Raw genomic sequence first — 6,000 nt, forward strand, 5'->3', positions numbered from 1 at the left:
CCTAATCATGCCCATGCTTCCTAGGGCCAAAGCCTCCCGTTGTATGGAAATGAAAGCAGCAGAAACAGAATCTTCTGGACTTCCTGAATGAAATGGGAAATAGCATTATATTTCATGATCATGAAGGAAATATCTTGAGATGAGAGGTTATCAGTGAAAGCACATTTAACTTCAAACAGCCATATGCACATAATGGGTTAAAAGTATTTTTTTTCATGTAGAGGTTTGAAAGTAGTTACCGATGAATGAAAGTGTTTTATATTTTATACCATAATCAATACTGTCTTCATATATAATCAATATATATTGTTTTAGGGTTTTACTGTAAAGATTTGTTTTGTTTTGAAGTGTGTGTGTGTGTGTGTGTGTGTGTGTGTGTGTGTGTGTGTGTTTAGCTATACACCAGTGCAGTTGCTATCAGAGACCAGAAGGTGGACCAGAAGATGGTGGAAGACCAGACTCCTGGCACAAGAATTTTTTGCGTCCTCTGCAAGATCAGTATTTGTTCTTAACCAATGAGTCATATCTCCAGCACATGTGCATGTGTGTGCCTCTGTATGTATGATTATATTAGGTTTTATTTAACAAATTTCAAACAGAAAGCCTCCATCATTGCAGGAGAAAGGATAGTTTTCAAACTTTCCTGAACTTTCCTTATTATTAAGTTATACTTAGGTGCATTTAGAAAGCTGTATTTTTTTAGTCTTCCCTGAACCCTTATTGAGGTCTGTGTAAGAATTTCAAGCACATTAAATACTTTAAGTGATATGACAAGAATATTAGAGAATTACATAGGCATACATAATGGCAACACTATTGAAAATACCACCATTGCTAAAGACATTTAAGAACAAAATATAAGTGGAAAGCAAACAATTTTCATATTTTATCTAATAAATCTTAAAAACTTAAAGAGGGAGATGGGTTTGTTCATTTTGCATGGTGTTTGTTAAAATACACTGGTTCAATACATGCTCAGTTGCTATTTCTTTATCTTAAAATATATGGAAGAAAAATTATTCCTAAAAAAACAATAACTGTCCTTTAAAAATATCAACACAAAGAGGCTAGGTTGTGATAAACTAGTAATGAATTTGATTGTGAACAACAGTATGTAATGAATATGTCTTTTCTCTTCACAGTGAAGGCCCCAGGATGAAAAGCTGGTAAAATGAGAACAAAAGTCTACTCCACATGGTTAATGAGGAATCCACCTAACATCTTGTGCCTATACTATTGGGGCTTGAAGTCTGTCTATTCCATGATGAAAGAACTAGAAAGTATAGGCTGAGACTCTGGTTGGGACATTTCTCCATCTCAAGGAGAAAGTGATACACAGCACTGTATTCCACAGTTTACCACCCAAGGTTCACAAACAGTCCAGTCTAAATGAAAATTAGCATAGACTCTCATATATGGAATATTATAAGCCTACTGTCATGGTCTAGGTCTATTTTATAACTAACTGCTGTCCTATATAGTGACCTATTTATAATTAATGTCAAAGGAGAAAAAGGAAGATTATTATAGACTTGAACTCTGCCTCTAAAACTGTATATTCACTGAAGATGGCAGTGAGACCTCCGTAAGTTACAAGCACCACACAGTGAAAAGATCCAATATGCAATACATGGTCAATTGCAGGGAACTGAGTGACTTTGGTAAACCTGGCATGTATGAAAGAAATTAGATACATTGGGCTTATATGAGTATTAGACATCTAGAAACCTGCAGACAGGCTAACATTATTTAAATGTACAACCATAAAAAGACTTGCCACATTTGTCATATTGAGACATGTAATTTCATACCTATTTAATGAAAATAAAATTTTAAATTTAAAAATTTTGTTTCAGATCCTTTCATTGTAAAGCAGGCTGGCAATGACTCATGTACATTGTTTAATTTTTATCGAAAAACATCCCTTTCAGACAAACATTATTTTCCCTTTGCAGATAAGATCAGAGACATGAACAAACACATTTATATCACACAGTTACTAAATGTCAAAAATGGAAAACAATGAGGAGAGTTTGTAAACCCTGACTGGGTCTCTCAGAGTTGAGGACAGAATAGTATGTGTGTGTTTGGAATAAAGAGGGTTTGCATTGCCAAACTTGGAGTAACTTCCTGAGACTTCTGCCCTGGAAGAAATTAAGAACAGCTCTCCAAAGTAGCTATGCACACTCCCTTAATGAAGTTACTCCTAGACTCAGCAAGCCTGTTCCACTTATGTCTAACATTTCTGCACTACAATACCATGGGCATGTAAAACAAATAGGCAAGGTCACCGAAGCTTTAAACAGCCCTACTCTGTCTTTTCCTTCCAATTTCACAAGAATCGTCAGCTAATTAGCAGCTCATTAGCAACATTGATAAACCATGTGACAAAAACAAATGCTGCGGGAACAGGGAGGACAGAGCTTTCGATGAATATGAAATGGGATGTACAGCTACAACCAAACAAGAAAACTGGATTCCGAGGATTTCTGTTTGAACTGATGTGCTGGAAGTCATTGGCTCACTCATATATATGTCATCTTGCTCAAGCTACGTATGTAGTAGATCAGGGGATGATAAAAAAAAGAGCAATAAAATCCGATAGTTTCCTGTATAGAACTCATGAGACAGTAAGCGATTAAGAAGTATGCACATTCTATTTGTAAATGAGTTTCAAGGAGCAGGAATATATTTCCTAGGGAAGCATGATAATAAGGAACATACACCACCATCACAAATCACCACTACCACCACCACCACCACCACCACCAACAACAACACTGCCACCCACACCACTACCACCACAGATTTGCTACCTAGAATGCTATTAAAATAGAAATGAAAAAAAAAAAAAAAAAGAAGTGGTATCTACTGCTCAGTCAGTACATGCAAAGCTTAGACATGACATGTATAAAAAAATAAAGTAGAATAATTAGTAACCTTTATTTCAGTTAACAATACTTTTGGTGCAAATTTTCACTTATTTTTTTTTTCAATTAAAACATCTAATTACTCCCCTTTTCAAGAAAATCTTGGTTTCTCCCAGTGCACATGCACATTAGATGCTTCTGTTCTCTTGGTCGGCCTTCACACCATCTTATCATTCTAAGACCATTACCATATTAATTCCTTCCATCTGTATAGTTCTTTGTCACACTTCAAGACATAGTAACACCATTAAATGTTAAAAGCAAGACAAAAGAAAACAAAATGAACAAACAGAAACCAGGAGCATACCTTTCTTTTAAACTGGCTAAATTTATTCCAGCCCAAATTTGTGTAAATTCAACTCATTATATCACATAACACAGATTTTACTCTATCTCCAAATATCTGTTTTCTTTTATTTTTGGGTTCTGAATTTTTATTTTAATTTTTAATTTTAGATTTGGTCTCGCTAAGTGTCCCTTATTGGACTCCCTACATAGACCAGGCTAGCCACAAACTCATAGAGGTCGGTCTACCTTTGCCTCCTGAGTGCTGGGATTAAAGGCTCACTCTGCTATGCCTGGACTACTATTAATTTGAAAGCAGAAAAACTTTCACTAATTTGATACCAATAACATCTAGTGGGAGCTCCTTGAAAGCAGATATTCTACTATTATTTTGGTATCATTAGCAGCTAATAACATGTAAGGGTATATAGCATGAAATTAATAAATTATTAAGTGAACTACGAAAGTTAAAAACATGAGTGTTATTCAAACTCAAACATATGATGGTAATATATGGATGACTCAGTAGTGCTTACACACCACTAGATATTTTGTTTAAACTATACATACATTATGCACTAACAATATGGGTTTTATTTGGAAGAAAAGTCCTCCCTCCCATTGTTGAAATTTGGAGTGCCATTGACAGGTGATTGGTGCTGAAGGTTTGAAGCTCATCCATTGCTTGATCCATTGATTAGTTCATTCTTGATCTGATATTAGGGAATTGGTCAAATGGAGTAGATCACTATGCATTTGACATTGTATCTAGTCACTAACCTTCCTCCCCTTCCGATTTCTTTCCCCTTTTCTCCCTTTGCTCTCTCCTCTTTTCATATCTCCATATCCACTCTTTGCCTGGTATGAAGTGAGGAGCCTTTATGCTGCCACACCTCTTGGACAAGATGATGTTCTTTCTTACAATGGGCCCACAGAAATAAGTCCGGAGATCCTGAGGAAGACCATCTCCTCACATCTAAGCAGTGTCCTGGGCATTTTGTCACAGGAGTTTTCTTTGCACTATGCTTCTGCAAAGATATTAAACCTAACAATAAAAAAATATGGATCTTCTTAAGGACAATTTAAAATAATAAATACAAACAACTGCTAGGTCATTACAAATAAAACAAGAAAACAACTTAACTCTCAGGCTTAATACATTGATAGCAAGAAGAAAATTGAGCTGTAAAAGGAGACTAACATCCCTATTTTCAACCTCTGAGTAACAAAATGGGAATATGGGTCTCTCACTTCCTATTTCAATGTTTTGTTAGGTGAGTCTCCCTTCCAATTTACATGATTCAGTTACAGGGTATTTTCTACAAATAACCGGATTCTACTAGCTATAGAATCTAGGCAAAATGATATGAAGGACTTATTTAATTAGATTTAAAAGAGCATCTAACTAGCAATGTTTTACACACATTTCAACTCTCTGTGGTTTTATGATGTCATATAAAAGGAGAAATGTAGAAAAGATTGGTGGTTTCCAAAATGAGAAATCAGGGGATGTTACTGTGATAGAATGTGGTTATCAATTGGATCTTACCTTCAGCAAAACAGGGGGAGAGATTTCAAATTAATATTTTATTAACTCAGAGAGTTAGAAATGATGAAAGTCATAACTCTTAGTGCTTGTATTACTATTACTCTTTGACAGTTTAATACATATATAAAATGAATTTCAGTCATTTTCACCCCCATTTTCCTTTCTTATGGCCCCTCACTCTCTTGCTGAAATAGTTCTTCCAAAGTCCTTTCCTACTTCCATGTCTTCTTTTTGTGTGTTACCAAACAAGTTTAATTAGAGTTGTTTTCATAAGCATAAGAGAATATTTCTTTACCAAAGCATGGGGGACTTACCAATGTCTACACTACTGAAGAAACTGAAACGCTCCCTGAGGAACCATTAACTCTAAATAATAAGAGAGGAGCAGACAACACTGTCACAACAAATCGAACATGGAGAAGGTGAACTGTTGCCTACTTAGAGCCTTCAACCCTACTGACTAGTGTTTAGAGTACTGAAAAATACTGTCCATGATATCAAAGGAGAAAATTACAAACTATTTCATCTACAATTGTGACCTTCATGCATGATGCACTATTCTAGTGCAATAGTTTTCCAATGCTTGAAGGACTGACTTATCAATATCTATTGGATTTGAGATCTAGGCCATGAAATGAAATCCACCCTGTTTAGGTGTCCTAAACAAACAAACAAACAAACAAACAAACAAAAAAAAATGAGACTAGACAGGCCAGGGACCTATGGAAAAACCAAATACTACTGTTCTATTAAAGGTACATAGCCATAAAATGGCCCCAATGACATTTTGTTACATGAATATATCAGTGTCTTTCTCAGCCATCATAAAAGTAGCTTTCTTCTGCAATAGATGGGAAGAAAATAGGCACCTGCAGTTAGACAGTGTTCAAAGAGTGACAATATTTTCAAACCTAGTCTAAATAGAATGTTTCAATCAATGTTCTCCCTTCCATATCTAAGGAACCATGCTGAGGGCATAAAGGTAGTTAGAGCCAGGGGCTGAAGAACACCAAGGAAAACACAGCATGGCCAATGTACATATGAACTAACAGATTGTGGCATCAGGCACAGGGCTTGCGCAAATCTGTGTCTGATGGAGTCCCACTGCTGAGAAAGAACATGAACATAAGCTCTCATTACTAACCCAAAATCTATCTCTAATTGATAATCACTTTCAGTTAAAAAAATTAGTTTTCTTCTAGGGAATCTAACTGGGTATATACAAAACACTCCATA

Source organism: Mus caroli, unplaced genomic scaffold (genome assembly GCF_978045245.1).
Source record: "Mus caroli unplaced genomic scaffold, Mus_caroli_1 scaffold_8, whole genome shotgun sequence".
Taxonomy (NCBI): Eukaryota; Metazoa; Chordata; class Mammalia; order Rodentia; family Muridae; genus Mus; species Mus caroli.